This window comes from Mobula birostris, chromosome 8, assembly GCF_030028105.1.
Source record: "Mobula birostris isolate sMobBir1 chromosome 8, sMobBir1.hap1, whole genome shotgun sequence".
In the NCBI taxonomy this organism is placed as follows: Eukaryota; Metazoa; Chordata; class Chondrichthyes; order Myliobatiformes; family Myliobatidae; genus Mobula; species Mobula birostris.
In genome coordinates, this window is record NC_092377.1 from 41912018 (window position 1) to 41928777 (window position 16760).

The window sequence follows — 16760 nt, forward strand, 5'->3', positions numbered from 1 at the left end:
CAGCTGCTCATACAACCGTCCACTACCTGCTCCTATGGCTTCACGTGACCCTTATTAGGGGGGGCTAAGCAGGTGCTGTATCTTGCCCAAGGGTGACATCTTCTTTGATAGAGACATATCTCCATCCCGACACCCAAAATACAGAGTATTCTATATAATACAACTCTTAAATAGACACCCGCAGCATAGTAAATTTTAAATTGTCCCATTCATGCCTGAAGATTTAATGACTGTAGATGTACCACCACCCTTCCACTGTGGAGACTATCATACATGTGAAATAAAATGCCGTGGTCTTGAAGAAACATTTTGTACTAGGTGTTGATGTACAGTCCAGCAAAATATGATGTATGTAATGCTCCTGTTTATAATGAGGGCAAGAGTGTAGTAACATCTGTGAGAGGGCAATGTGATTTTTCTTAGACTATAAGACATAGGAGCAGTATTAGGCCATTTGGCCTATCAAATCTTCTCCGCCATTCAATCATGACTGATACTTTTCTTTTTCCTCCTCAGTCCAACTTCCTGTAACCTTTGATGCCGTGAACCTATCAATCTCTGCCTTAAGTACATCCAACGGCCTGACCTGCACAGCTGCCTGTGGTTACAAATTTCACAAATTCACCACTCTTTGGCTAAAGAAATTTCTCCGCATCTCTGTTTTAAATGGATGCCCTTCTACCCTGAGGCTGTTCCAGCTTGTCCTAGATTCCCCCACCATAGGAAACATCCTTTCCACATCTACTCTGTCAAGGCCTTTCAACATTCAAAAGGTTTCAATGAGATCCCCCTCATCCTTCTAAATTCCAGCGTGCACAGGCCCAGAGCCATCAAACTTTCTTCGTATGTTAATCCTTTCATTCCTGGAATCATCCTTGTGAACCTCCTCTGAACCCTCTCCAATGCCAACACATATCTTCTTAGATATGGAGCCTAAAACTTTTCAAAATACTCAAGGTTGTGGCCTCACCAGTGCCTTCTAAAGCCTCAGCATCACATCCCTGCTCTTATATTCTAGACCTCTTGAAATAAATGTTAACATTGCCTTTGCCTTTCTCACAACCGACTCAATTGCAAGTTAACCTTTAGGGTGTTCTCACCCTAAAAGAATCCCAAGTCCCTTTGCATTTCAGATTTTTGAATTTTCTCCCCTCTTAGAAAATAGTCTGCACATTTATTTCTTCTACCAAAGTGCGTGACCATGCATTTTCCAACATTGTATTTCATTTGACACTTTCTTGCCCATTCTCCTAATCTGTCTAAGTCAAAGATCAAATTTAATGTCAGAGGAATGTATACAATATACATCCTGAAATGCTTTTTCTTTGCAAACATCCATGAAAACAGAGAAGTACCCCAAAGAATGAATGGCAGTTAAACGTGAGAACCCAGAAGTCCCTCCCCCAGCTCCTCCCTCCTGTGTGTTAGCGGCAGCGAGCAACGATCCCCCCTCCCCCCACCAGCAAAAATAAACGTGTATCGGTACCATCACCGAGCCCAAGCGTATGCTAAGCAATAGCAAAGACACAGACTGCAGTTACCCCAAAAGCTTCACATTTCATCAGAAATTCGACAAACCAAAGGTTCTGTCTCTCCCTGGCAAGGGAGAGGGAGGTGTCCTGCATTTTCACAGCGAGCAGGAGACATAACAACAACCCGCTGGTTTACAATCTTAAGAGTCCGTTTCGTCACTTTTCTTGTAGAGTAAAGTCCTTCTGCATCCTACCTGTTTCCTCAACACTACCTGCCCCTCCACCAATCTTTGTATCATCTGTAAACTTGGCAACAAAGCCATCTATTCCATCATCTAAATCATTTATATACAGCAGAAAAAGGAGTGGTCCCAACACTGACCCCTGCGGAACACGACTAGGCACTGGCAGCCAACCAGAAAAGGATCCTTTTATTCCCTCTCGCTGCCTCTTACCAATCAGCTGATGCTCTAGCTATGCTAGTAACTTTCCTGTAATACCATGGGCTGTTAACTTGGTAAGCAGCCTCATATGTGACATCTTGTCAAAGGTCTTCTCAACATCCAAGTATACAACATCCACTACACCCCCTTTATCTATCCTACTTGCAATCACCTCAAAGAGTTCCAACAGGTTCATGGGGAAGATTTTCCCCAAAGAAAACCATGCTGACTTTACTCTATTTTGTCCTGTGTCACCAAGTACTCTATAACCTCATCCTCAACAATTGACTTCAACATTTTCTCAACCACTGAGGTCAAATGATGATTTTTGAAACGTTGTCTAAGAGGTGATTGTTGATAGGATTTACAACGCTAAGCAACAAAGCGTGAGATGGGCGATATTTAAAATTTGGTTGTTTCAAATGCTCTTTTAATTTTGAGTTCATAAGATAATGTACAGACATTTCTGGCTTTATGATATACCAGTCCATCAGTGTAATATTCAAGTACCTTATTTATGTAGGTAACTTCAAGTTTAAATTATCTAAAAGAGAATCATGTAACTCAGCGGTCCTCAACCACCGGGCCACAAAGCATGTGCTATCGGGCTGTGAGGAGACGATATGATTTGGCGATATGAGTCAGCTGCACCTTTCCTCATTCCCTGTCACGCACTGTTGAGCTTGAATGCACGCGAGGTCATTACCCGCGCGTCATCCATGTCAGCGCAGGAAGGAGATCAACTCCTTGAGCTTGCAAATGACAGCAGTCTGAAAAGTATGTTTGACATAACATCTCTGCCGGCATTCCGGATTAAAGTCAAGGCTAAATATCCTGAGATAGCCACGAAAGCACTGAAAATGTTGCTTCCGTTTCCAACAAGTCTCTGCGAAGCGGAGTTTTCTGCAATGAATGCAACAAAAACTAAATTGTGGAATAGACTGGATATAAGGAACCTCCTTTGAGTATCGCTGTCTCCCATCACCCCTCGATAGGACCGTCTTGTTGCAGGAAAACAAGCCCAGGGCTCCTACTGATACAACGATATTGATGTGTTGCAATGATTATGTTCATATGGGGAAAACATGTGCTGTGTGTTTAATATCCAAACGTTACTTAAAATGTTATGATGCTATTGACTTATAAATGACTTATATAACCATATAACAATTACAGCACGGAAACAGGCGATCTCTGCCCTTCTAGTCCGTGCCGAACGCTACTCTCACCTAGTCCCACCAACCTGCACTCAGCCCATAACCCACCATTCCTTTCCTGTCCATATACCTGTCCAATTTTTCTTTAAATGATAATATCAAACCTGCCTCTACCACTTCTACTGGATGTTCGTTCAACACTTACTTCAAGCTCCCCTGTCCTCCCCTGATAGTTGACTTATCAGTATATTCATGCGAAGAAAATATGTGCTGTGTGTTTAATATTAAATTCATTAGATAAACCCTTTTAGAAATGAAATTGAGTGTATTAGCCACTTATCACCTATATTCCAGTCGTGATTAACACCCCCCCCCCGCCGAACTGAATCGCCAAAAACGATTTGTAGAAAACAATCGGCACGTACACGCATGCGCACTGGTGCCCATGCAAGGCTTCATGGTCATTGTAGTCTTTCTCGGGGTAAACACAACGCATTTGACAGCTACTCTTGTCCGTTGGCAACCCTACCACCCCCCCTCGGTCAGCCGGTCTGCAAGAATATTGTCAATATTAAACCGGTCCGCTGTGCAAAAAGGATTGGGAACCCTTGATGTAACTGATGTGAGCAATGATCAACAAGTTGGATACTGTATATGAGTTTGTTAATACACATTGTTGACACTAGTTCAGGAAATTCATTACTTTCATGGTTACTTATTGAAAGTTAAAGAAAACGTTGTTCATGCTCTTTTGGGTGAGTTGTTAATACAAGAGAACGCAATGTACCATTAAAGGCATCTGGTCTGGTTTTGAACATGTATATCTGGGACAGGTAATCCATGAGTGAATGTAGAGTAAAGCTCCCTTTAATCACAGAATAACATACTTTAAGTACAATCTCGGAAGAGCAGTCTGCTGTGCCAATGAAGCTCTACTTAATTTAAAATATCTTTCACTCCGTGGCTTCTTTATGAGTTGTCAGTTAATTACAAGTGCAGGACAATTTTTTTTAACAAGCTGTCAGTTACACTAAGATGCACTCTAACCTCAGTAGTTTGGTTTTATTTAAGTCCCTGAAGCCATTAACTTTGAAGCAAGGAAAGCATGGAATAGATTATACAATTAGGTAATGAAAATAATGATTTTTGAAACATTGGATTATAGACAATTAACCTGATTGAGCATCTGAACATGACTGATTTGTTCAGCAAACTATCTGTTAGTTTTTATGTGGCATTCCTGATGGAAGCAATTCTACAGTGTGGAAGTAGTGAAACCTTAGTTGATGGATTTGATTTTGTTCCTATTCCCTACTGGAAAAATAAATATATTTTCTGGTATTACTAGAGTTGGATCCTCCATTTTGAATGTCCCATGATTATGTTCCTTCTGCTTATTATAATAAAAATAAAGATGCTACTCTTAAAATAGATTCTGCCCTGGCATGTATGGTCTCTGGAAAATAAAACTGAAGACTTCAGAGCAAGATTGCGGTACCAGAGGGACATCAGGGGCTGTGCTTCACAGAAAGATGGCTAGCCCCAGCCATTTCGGATATGAAAGCTACAGTCCGAACGCTTCACCATCCACTGAAAAGACAGGATAGATTAATCTTTTAAAGGTAGAGGAGGAGGGGGAGTATGTTTCATGTTAACACTCACAACACGCTGGAGGAACTCAGCAGGTCAGGCAGCATCCGTGGAAAAGATCAGTCGACGTTTCAGGCTGGAACCCTTCATCAGGACTGTAGAGGGAAGGGACAGAGGCCCTATAAAGAAGGTCGGGGTAGGGTGGGAAGGAGAAGGCTGGTAGGTTCCAGGTGAAAAACCAGTAAGGGGAAAGATAAAGGGGTGGGGGAGGGGAGGCAGGTGAAGAAAGAATAGGGGAAAACAGAATGGGTAGTAGAAGGAAGCGGAACTATGAGGGAGGTAGTAGGCAGCTGGGGGAGGGGGGCAGAGTGACATAGGGATAGGGGAAGGGAGGGGGAGGGAATTACCAGAAGTTGGAGAATTCTTTGTTCATACCAAGGGGCTGGAGACTACATAGACGGTATATGAGGTGTTGCTCCTCCAACCTGAGTTTAGCCTCATCATGGCAGTAGAGGAGGCCATGTATGGACGTATCTGAATGGGAGTGGGAAGCACGGCCGGAAACGTCGACTGATCTTTCCCACAGGTGCTGCCTGAGCTGCTGAGTTCCTCCCGCGTGTTGTGAGTGTTGCTTTGACCCCAGCATCTGCAGATTATTTTGTGTGTATGTTTCATGTTAACTCATCATCATGCTCAGACGTGGCAGTTCTGCCTCAATCCTGCTCACCTGATCTAGAACATCTAGTGGTCAAGTGTTGAGCATTTTATCTACCAAGGGAGATTTCTACCATTAACCTGGTAGTAGTGAACTATCCTTCTCAGACCAACATCAGGCAGGCATTGGAGGAGCTGAGCACCGCGATCAGCAATCATGAGACAATGCAACCTGATTTCAACCAGGCCAGTTTGAAGAAGTATCTAAACACTTACCACCAACATATCACCTGTGGAACCAGAGCTCCCAACACACTTGATCACTGTTTTACCACATTAAGATCAGCTACCGTGCCATTCCATGCCCACACTTTAGAAAGTTTGATCATCTGGCTGTGCTTCTACTCCTGGCGTACTGGCAGAGACTAAAGAATACAGCACTGTAGTATGGACAAAGATGGTATGGTCAAGGGAGGCAGTTGAGCACTTGCAGAACTGCTTTGCGTCAGTGGACTGGACAATATTCAGGGACTCATCTTTGAATCTGAATGAATACACCACAGTTGCTAGTGATTTCATCAAGACATGTACGGATGAGTCTGTGCTTCAAGAACATACTAAACGTACCAAACATACCCAAACCAAAAGCTGTGGATGAACTAGGAGATTTGTAGTCTGCTGAGGTCTAGATCTGTGGCATTCAAGACCGGTGATCCAGAACTCTACAAGGCGTGGGTACAACCTAAAGCAGGCTATTTTAAGAGCTATAAAACAATTCCGATTGAAGTTGGAGATGGAATCGAAGCAGGTTAGCTCTGGCAGGGTTTGTAGACCATAATTCCTACAAAGTGAAATCTAAAATCATGAAGGACTGTGATGCCTTAGTCCCAGATGAGCTCAAAGCTTTTGAGGAATCTTTGAAAGGGAGAATAAAACTATACCTGTGCGAACCTTTGCAGCGTCTGGTGACCCCGTGTTCTCTGTCTTGGAACAGTTTTCAAGAGGGTGAACCCTCACAAGGTGTCAGGTGTCAGGCTCTGATGATATACCTCATAGGGCACTGAAAACCTGTGCCAACCAGATGGTGGGAGTGTTCAAGGACATCTTCAATCTCACTGCTGAAGTCCGAGGTTCCCACCTGCAACAAATGGGCAACTATCATACCAGTGCCCAAGAAGAGCAGGGTAAGCTGCCTCAACAAATTTCGCTCAAGTCTACTGTGATGGAGTGCTTTGGTCATGGTGAAAATCAACTGTTGCCTAAGCCGCTGCATTTTCCCTATGGTCACAATAGGTCTACAGCAGATGGAAACTCACTGGCTCTCCTCTCTGCTTTGGATCACCTGGACAATAGCAATACATACTTCAGACTACTGTTTGTTGGATACAGCTCAGTGCTCAATGACATCCTATCCTCAAAAACTAATCAACGAGCTCCAAAACCTGGGCATCTGTATCTACCTCTGCAACTGGATCCATGACTTCCACATCGAGAGTCAGTGCCTATCTCCTCCTCACTGACAACCAACACTGGCGCACCTCAAGGATGCCTGCTTAGCCCACTGCTCTACTTTCTCTGCACCCTTCATTGTGTGACTGGGCACAGCTCAAACGCCAGCTATAAATTTGTCGATGACGAAACTATTGTTAGGAGAATTTCAAATGATGATAAGGAGGTGTACAGGAATGAGGTAGATCAGCTGGTTGAGTCATGTTGTAACAACTACCTTGCACTGAATGTCAGTAAGACCAGGGAACTGATTGTGGACTTCAGTAAGGGGAAGTCAATGGAACCCACACCATTCCTCATCAAGGGATCAGCAGTGGAAAGGGTGAGCAGGTTCAAGTTCCTAGGCATCAATATCTCTGGGGATCTATCATGGGTCCAACATTTTGACACAATTACAAAGAAGGCACAATAGGGACTATATTTAATCAGGAGTTTGAGGAGACTTGGTATCACACCAAAATCTCTTGCAAACTTCAGCAGATGTACCCTGGAGAGCCTTCTAACTGGTTGCATCAACCCCTGGTATGGAGGGGCCACTGCAAAGAATTGGAAAAAGCTGCATAAAGTTGCGAATTCAGACAGCTACATCATGGGCACTAGCCTCCCCAGCATCAAGGACATCTTCAAAAGCCAATGCCTCAAAATAATGGCATCCATTTTTAAGGACCCCCATCACCCAGTACGTGCCCTCTTCTCAATTGCTACCATCAAGGCGGAGGTACAGGAGCCTAAATACCCACTCAGTGCGATAGGAACAGGTTCTTCCCCTCTGCCATTTTGAATGGACAATGACCCCATGTACACTACCTCAATATTATTTTTACTCTTTTTGCCCTACTTATTTAATTTAAAAAATTCCTATTGTAATCTATAGTTTTTATTATGCTTTGCACTGTACAGCTGCTGCAAAACAACAAATTTCATGACATATGCCAGTGATATCATACCTGATGTGGATTCTGATCATAATCAATATTTTGAAACTTGTTTTACACATATATAAGTAAGTGTTCTCAAATCATTGTGGACTGGGATCTTTTTTATTTGGTGCTGTTCATACCATTCTGCATGTGAAAGCTTCTGTGAGAACATTGGCCAGACTAGCAGAAAGATTCGAGGAGATACTGAACTTGGAGTAAATTAGGTGGACTTAAGGAATGGAAAGGTAAGAGGAGACTGTTTCAGGGTGGTGCTTTGGAAGTGAGGGAAACATTAACTTTGGTGGAATATGATGGAAAACTACTGGAAGCTGAGTATAAAAGTACAGCTACAAGATTATTCTGTGTGAGAAGTTGGAATGGCCCAAAAATTGAAAATAACAAGTGGATTCCAGCCTCATGTTCATTCCTCGTATTTTACAGCAGAGTGAGTTGATGGCAGTTTTCCATTTCTCTGGGCATTGAGAAATAAAGTTAAATAAAAATTACAAAAGTTTTCTGAAAATACTTCAAAATATGATAAATAATAGTATTGCACTCAACACAGTGAAAACATTTTGGAGATGCCTCCAGTACCAGTGGTATTATTGGAATCTTACAGTTTCAAGCTGGAGACTTGGGCAAATTTTGTATTTGGAAAATAACTCAAAGCAAATTGAATTCTTGCAGCCTTTGACATTGATTCCTGAAATTATAAATTATGTTAATGATTTCCCTCTTTTTTGGATACATTTTCCAATTTTGCCCTGATTGCATTGACAGAACTGATGGAATCCTGGGTCTTGTGCATTGAACTATAGTGGCCACGAGGAATTGTGCAATTATTCATATAGGTTTCTTCAACTCACTTACCTTTCCTATCCTTTATAAAATAGGAAATTATCTAGGGGGGAAAAAAGGATAATCCACAAAGCATTGCATTTCAGAGCCGTTGTGTTATATTCAGGATTATAAAATGTGGATTGCAAATTCATTATTTGTTTCGGAATATTTAAATGTCTACTGTCATACCTGTAAAATAGTACTAAATATATTGCTATCTAAATGGCAATGAAATATTGACAAGAAAAATGGAGCTACTATAAAGTTTAATAGTTGAAAGTGTAGTGCTTCTGGAATTAGCAATCAGAGAACATTCTTGGGAATGAATATACTTGTTGAATCACCTCCAGAAGGGTCAATATGTGCTGTTCTTGGAAAGGTGACAATGGCATAATGTGCTCTTGGTGGCTGAATGAATGTGAGCAATATGGCCATGTCAGGGAGGCTGCCTGGATGTCTTTATAAACTGGTAACTTTTGATTACTTTATTCTTTTTTTTTTGTTTGGGCTTTGGATATTGTAACGGATCAGCATTTTTTGGAGAATCAGCACTTCATGGGCACTACCAGGGGCCAATGCACGGGAGCCCAGAAACAGAAAGTGTTCATTGCTGCCTGAACAAGTTGCACTGTGGTCCAGACTGAGTTAGCATTTTCTATTAGCAATTGTTGCCAGTGGTCATCCCTTGCCTTTTATTTCCTGACGTGTGTGGATTTCCTGCTTAGCTGCCTGAGCATACTGGAAACCCTCAGCGATGCAGGGCTTCTAATGATGCACTGGATAAATCCAGCCTTGGAAGTTTTTGATGGTTTACAAAGCCCAGACCCAGCTTTGCCAGCTGCCGAGACAAACAGACAGACCATTATAGATTTTTGAAAAATGAATTAGAAATGATGATCTAAATTTATTTTACTGTGAAAGTATTGGAGACTTAGAGAACTGGTGAATAAGGCAGCAATAGACTTCAAGAACGTAGAGCCAAGCTGATTGAAGTGACAATATAATTCAAACTTAATGCAGAAAATTTTCATAAACACCAGAAAATCTGTAAGTGCTGGAAATCCAAGCAACATACTTTATACTATACTTTATTGTCGTCAAACAATTGATACTAGAACGTACAATCATCACAGCAATATTTGATTCCGTGCTTTGTGCTCCCTGGAGTACAAATCGATAGTAAATATTAAAAATTTGAATTATAAATCATAAATAGAAAATAGAAAAGGGAAAGTAAGGTATTTAAAAAAACTGAGAGGCAGGTCTGGATATTTGGAATGTACAGCCCAAATCCGGGTCAGGATCCGTTCAGCAGTCTTATCACAGTTGGAAAGAAGCTGTTCCCAAATCTGGCCGTAGGAGTCTTCAAGCTCCTGAGCCTTCTCCTGGAGGGAAGAGGGACGAAAAGTGTGTTGGCTGGGTGGGTCGTGTCCTTGATTATCCAGGCAGCACTGATCCGACAGTGTGCAGTGTAAAGTGAGTCCAAGGATGGAAGATTGGTTTGTGTGATGTGCTGGGTTGTGTTCACAAACTTTTGCAGCTTCTTCCGGTCTTGGACAGGACAACTTCCATACCAGGTTGTGATGCACCCTAGAAGAATGCTTTCTATGGTGCATCTATAAAAGTTAGTGAGGGTTTTAGGGGACAGGCCAAATTTCTTTAGCTTTCTTAGGAAGTAAAGGCACTGGTGGGCCTTCTTGGTAGTGGACTCTGCTTGGTTGGACCAAGTCAGGTCATTTGTGATATTGACCCCGAGGAACTTAAAGCTTTTGATCTGTTCCATTTGCGCACCATGGTTGTAAATTGGGTCGTGCGGTCCGCTACTCCTTCTGAAGTCAACAACCAATTCCCTCAACCACCAATGTCAGCCCTCACAGCATTAATTTTGGGTGGCTGGGACTCTTTCCCCAGAAGTTTTTAGACCATATGTGTGAATTTCTCAGCAAAGTTATCTGAAAAAATATCACATATGTGTGAAGTTACCAATTGTAAACGTAAGAGAGCAATTAGGCTTGCTAGAAATGGTCAAGGAATGACGAGAAGAATGACCAAAAGGCGGGGTAACTGGAATCAACTCCCCTGCCTTTGATTTCTGTGATAGATGATTCATTGTTATGTCATTTTAGCTTATAGGAAACCCTTTGTGTTTTAGAAATTGTTTGAAATTTGCAAATCTTTTATAGGATAGAAATCCTCTGAGTTTTAAATGTGTTTTAACAATTTTATGTAAATTTAAACATGTATCACTAAAATGAATAGTGTTAGGCGGGAGTATCTCCTCCTCAGTAGGGAGTGGTGCCCCATGCTCAAATGGTGGGTATTGGCAGCTAAACTCTCTGTGGAAGATAAGCATGGAAGTTACCTAGCCTTTGAAGAGCAGGCGGCTACAGCATAACCTCTCTTCAGTGAGGGCACCCATAGCTGTCCATATCGGATTGGGTATTAAGATCTTTGTTTGAGTTCAACACTTCGCGGACAGCAAACCCAATACCATCATAAGAGATAAATGATTCCAGCTATGGGGGACCTGGATTGTGTAGTCAGACCGCAATTGTGTACAGGAGTGAGATATGCCAACTAGTGGAGTGGTGCCACAGCAACAACCTGGCACTCAACGTCAGTAAGACCAAAGAGCTGATTGTGGACTTCCGGAAGGGTAAGATGAAGGAACACATACCAATCCTCATAGAGGAATCAGAAAGTGGAGAGAGTGAGCAGCTTCAAGTTCCTGGTTGTCAAGATCTCTGAGGATCTAACCTGGTCCCAACATATCGATGTAATTATAAAGAAGTCAAGACAGCGGCTATACTTTATTAGGAGATTGAAGAGGTTTGGCAAGTCAACAAATACACTCAAAAACTTCTATAGTTGTATTGTGGAGAGCATTCTGACAGGCTGCATCACTGTCTGGTATGGAGGGACTGCTGCACAGGACCAAAAGAAGCTGCAGAGGGTTGTAAATCTAGTCAGCTTCATTTTGGGTACTAGCATACAAAGTACCCAGGACGCCTTCAAGGAGCGGCGTCTCAGAAAGGCAGCGTCCATTATTAAGGACCTCCAGCACCCAGAGCATGCCCTTTTCTCACTGTTACCATCAGGTAGGAGATACAGAAGCCTGAAGGCACACACTCAGCGATTCAGGAAAAGCTTCTTCCCCTCTGCCATCCGATTCCTAAATGGACATTGAATCTTTGGACACAACCTCACTTTTTTTTTAATATACAGTATTTCTGTTTTTGCTCTATTCAATACATGTAATTGATTTACTTGTTTATTATTAGTATTTTAATTTTATTTATTGCTATTATTTTTTCTCTGCTAGATTAAGTGTTGCATTGAACTAGTGCTGCTAAGTTAACAAATTTCACGTCACATGCCGGTGATAATGATTCTGATTCTGAATTGTAAGGGTTGCTTTTGGAATAGGTGACATTGGAAGACAATTTAAAATTACATACTTTATGTTCTACACAAAATAGACTGAGAAAAACTGTTTGCATTGGTGAAAGGGTCAAGAATTAGAGCACATAAAATAACATGGCTAAAATCTACAATGTGCTGAAATGGCTAGCGCGAGAGGGCACAGTTTTAAGGTGCTTGGAAGCAGGTACAGAGAAGATGTCAGGGGTAAGTTTTTTACGCAGAGAGTGGTGAGTGCGTGGAATGGGCTGCTGGCAACAATGGTAGAGGCAGAAACGACAGGGTCTTTTAAGAGACTCCTGGATGGGTACATGGAGCTTAGAAAAATAGGGCTATGGGTAACCCTAGGTAACTTCTAAAGTAAGTACATGTTCGGCACAGCATTGTGGGCTAAAGGGCCTGTATTGTGCTGTAGGTTTTCTATGTTTCTAAGTACACAAAAGAGAAACAAATTAGAGGAGGTACTGGGAAAGAATGGGTCTTGATTGCTGTTTCATCAAGCTGGCACATATTCCATGGGACTAGTGGCATCTTGTGATGTGCCTCCTGCAATTCTGTGAAATAATCAACAAAATATTCAGAAAGTTCCTTTAAATCATTGGAAACAGTAAACAAACCGCAATTAATTAAATTGAATGATCTTCCTTTATACTCTGCAGCCACATTACCTCAATGATATCAGTTAGATCATGGATTCTGAACCAATTCCAGAATGGCACATGATGGGAGAGTAACCTATGTTACTTTTACACTGGTAAACACTGGGAATTGCAGCAAGAACGAGCTCTGCAGCTGTAGTCCTTGGGGAGGTCAAGTATTTAGAACGTTGCAATTTGGTAGCAAAATCTTGGCCATTGGCATTATTTGTTAGGTAAAAATAATTCGCTTTTTGCTTACTTCAGACTTAAATTTAAATACATTCTTGTTCTAACCTGAATAAGTACATACACTTGTCGCCTTATGCTAACCTCACTGAGATAGACAACTTCATTTGCGGCCCTAATCTTCAACTGGATACGTTTCCAAGAGTATCATGTTGATCATTTGGAGATGGAGAAAGACTTTCATTTTTATACTTTTCATAACCTAAGAATATCTTCAAAATGCATTTCAGAAAATTAAATAAATGTTCTTGAACTGTAGTCCTTGGAAGTAGTTCCTTAAATATCTAGATAGGAATGTAATGACTTCAAAAGGCTTTGGTTGCAGTTCTAATTGCAAACTGAATAGTGATGATATTTTTGCAGCTGGGGGAGATTTCAGGATAGGAAGAGTTTGTTGAAGTTTGGGCTGCAGAGCAGTGCAACTCTGACTTCTAAAAGTTCAGTAACCACTGCAACTAATACAATATAAAGCACTAAAAGTTTTACAAGCAATTACAAAAATATGTAAAATACCAGAAAATGCAATGTCACTCTGCTGTTAGCAATCTTAACTTCATTTCATCAGCAAACTTGTTGACCAGGTGTGCATTTGCATCCAAGTCATTGATATAAATAATGAATAACAAGGATTGGAACACTGACCTCTAGTTACTGGCCTCCATTCTGAGAAACAACCTTCAACTACTGCCCTCTGTTTCCTACCTCTGACTAACTAACTCTCCCTGGATTCCATGGGACCTAACTTTCCAGACCAGCCTACCAGGCAGCACCTAGACAAATGCCTTGCCAAAGTCCAAATAAACAACATCTACTGCCCTACCTCATCTATGTTTTTAGTTACATCTTCAAAAAAATGCTCTGAAGGATTTGTCAAATATGACTTTTGGTCATGCTGACAGCTCCGAATCAGTCTGTCTGTCCATGGGCTGCCAGATCCTGTTTTTCAGAATTCCTTCCGGTAAAGAAGGCGCCGGCGTACATCAGCGACTCTCTGTGGGCTGCAGAAAATTGTCTTAAGTATATTTCTTTTGAACTGATTTTGCTGTAATCTGCAGCATGTAAATTTCCTCTTAATTATTACGAAAAAATTACATCAATGATCTTCAGATCTCACAATTGATGATCAAATGCGGAGCAGAAGTAATGAGCTCCAGAGGAGCGAGAGTGGTGCCTTTAAGGGTCAACTGCGGCAGGAGAGGCAGAATTCAAACCAGGTTGAAGCACAGAGGGATGAGGCCTCCTTTACCCAGCATCTTGTTGGCGACTGTGCAATTGCTGGAAAATAAGATTGACGGCAAGGCTGCTGTATCAGAGTCAGATCTCAATTGTTTATTGCATTGAAACTTGATTAGTGGTGAATATGCCGGATGTAGCTATCCAGCTGGAAGGTTTTACTATTTTCAGGATGGATTGAACTGTGAATCTAGTGAGGAAAAGGTGGCGGCATGTGCTTTTTACTCAATTCTCGTTGATGTATGAACATTGGGGTTATGTTGACCTCTTGTTTCCCTGACTTAGAACACCTAATGATTAAATGTAGACCATTCTATTTGCCCTGGGATTTCTCACCCATGATCCTGACCACAGTTTACATACCACCAGCGGATGATTATAAGCAAGTACTTGTGAAACTACATGTTGTCATCTGCAGGCAAGGAGTAGCCCATCCCGATGCATTTTAAATTATTGTCAGTGACTTCAACCAGGCATGTTTGAAGAAAACCCTGCCCAATTATCATCAACATGCAAATCTAGTCCTACACACTGGACTATTGCTACACCATGACAAGGAATGCCTGTTGTTCCTTCCTGAGACTGCATTTTGGCAAACCAGATCCTTTGGCTGTACTCCTGCTACTTACATACAGGCAGAGCCTAAAGATCAAGGCTTCAGAGATCAACACAACTAAGAGGTGGTCGCAGGAGGCAAAAGGAGACTTACAGGATTGCCTTGAGTCAGTGGACTAGGCTGTCTTCAAGAATTCATCTGAGGATCTGAATGACTTCACCGGGATTGTAACAGACGTTATTAAAACAGCTGTAGATGAGTGTGTTCCCATGAAATTGTTGAGGCTTTACCACAATCAGAAACTCTGCATGAAGCATGATATTCGAAATTTGCTGAGAGCCAGATCAGAGGCATTCAAGTCTGGAGATCAAGAATGCTGTAAGAGGTGCAGGTGTAATTTCCAGAAAGCCATCTCTTGGGCAAAGTGGAGATTCCAGACTAGACTGAAATCAATGAGGGATGCTTGGCAGCTGTGGCAGGGTTTGAATGCCAGAACCTCCTACAAAGTTAAATCTTGAGACATAGGGGACAGCAGAGCGTTGCTTCCAGATGAACTCAATGCTCTCTATGCTGGTTTCGACAACCAGGTCAGGGAAGAACCATTGCCCACCCCCCGGTATCCTGATGATCCTTTGGTCTCAGTATCTGAAGATGACGTGCGGGCTGCCTTCAAGGAAGTGAATCCAAGAAAGCATCTAGTCCAGGTGGAGTACCTGGCCAAGTACTGAAGACCTGTGCTGACCAACTGGCTGGTGTTTTCACAGATATCTTCAACCTCTCGCTCCGGAAGTGTGTGGTACCCATCCACTTCAAGCAGGCTTCAATCTTACCGGTGCTAAGGAAGAGCACAGGGACCTGTGTCATCAACTATTGCCCAGTGGCATTTACATCCACGGTGATAAAGTGTTTTGAGAGGCTGGTGTTGAAGCATGTCAGCTCCTGTCTGAGTGGTGACTTGGACCCGCTCCAATTTGTTGACGGAAGCAATAGGGTTACAACAGATGCCATCTCATTAGCTCTTCACTCAACCCTGGAACATCTGGACAACAAATGTGCATACATTAGAATGCTCTTTATCGATTACAGCTCAGCATTTAATATCATCATCAACCGTGGTCTCACTTTAAGGACTCTTTATCTTGTTATTTCATGCTCTTGTTAGTTATTGCTATTTATTTATATTTGCCTTTGCTCAGTTTGTTGTTCATTGATCCTGTTTACTGGTATTGTTCTATAGATTTGCTAAATATCTCCACAGGACAAAGAATCTCCAGGTTGTATGTTGTGACATGTATGTACTCTGATAATAAATTTTTTCTTTGAACTTTGAGCTTCCCAACACTGATGTCAGGTTGACTGGCCTGAAGTTTCCTGGCTTGTCCTTGTTACCTTTCTTAAACAAAAGAACAAGATTAATTGCCTTGCACTCTTCAGGAACTTCACCAGTAGCTAAAAATATAATAAATATCTTTGCAAGAGCCTCTGAAATTTCTTCTCTAACTTCCCGCAAAATTGAAGGATGCACTCAGTCTGCCCTTGGGGATTTCTCTATCGTAACACATGTTAAGGCTGCGTATGCTCCCTCCCTGGTATAATGAATGGCCTCTAAAACTTCTCCACTTGTTTCCCTTATCTCTTCAGCAAACATGATTTTCTCCTCCGTTTGCACAGTGGAGATGTATATTTTTTAAATACCCTGCCCATCTCCTGTGGCCCAAGGCAGAGACGATCCCTGGTGATCTTTAAAGGAACCTACTCTCTCACCAGCCACCCTTTTACTCTCAATATAGCTATAGAACCTCTTGGGATTTTCCTTAACCTTACCTGCTAGATCTATCTTGTACCTTTTCTTTCACCTCTCTATTTATTTCAAAAGATGTAAGCATTCTGCAGGTTGCTCGGGATTGGAAAATGGTCGTGGACTTGGAAAAAAACCTTGTGTTTCCCCCAGACATTGCGGCTACAATACTCCGGCCAGACGTGGTCCTGTGGTCCACAACAGCCAAGCTAGCATATGTTGTGGAATTGACAGTACCATGGGAAGATGGTGTCGAAGAAGCTTATGAGAGGAAAAAGACCAAG

The 16760-nt window shown here is 41.9% G+C and overlaps 1 protein-coding gene across 4 annotated transcripts in view; it reads left to right on the plus strand.

Moving 5' to 3' along the window:
- hhat (hedgehog acyltransferase) overlaps window positions 1-16760 on the plus strand; it is a 251016-nt gene that overhangs the window by 43500 nt on the left and 190756 nt on the right. The window lies entirely within an intron of this gene.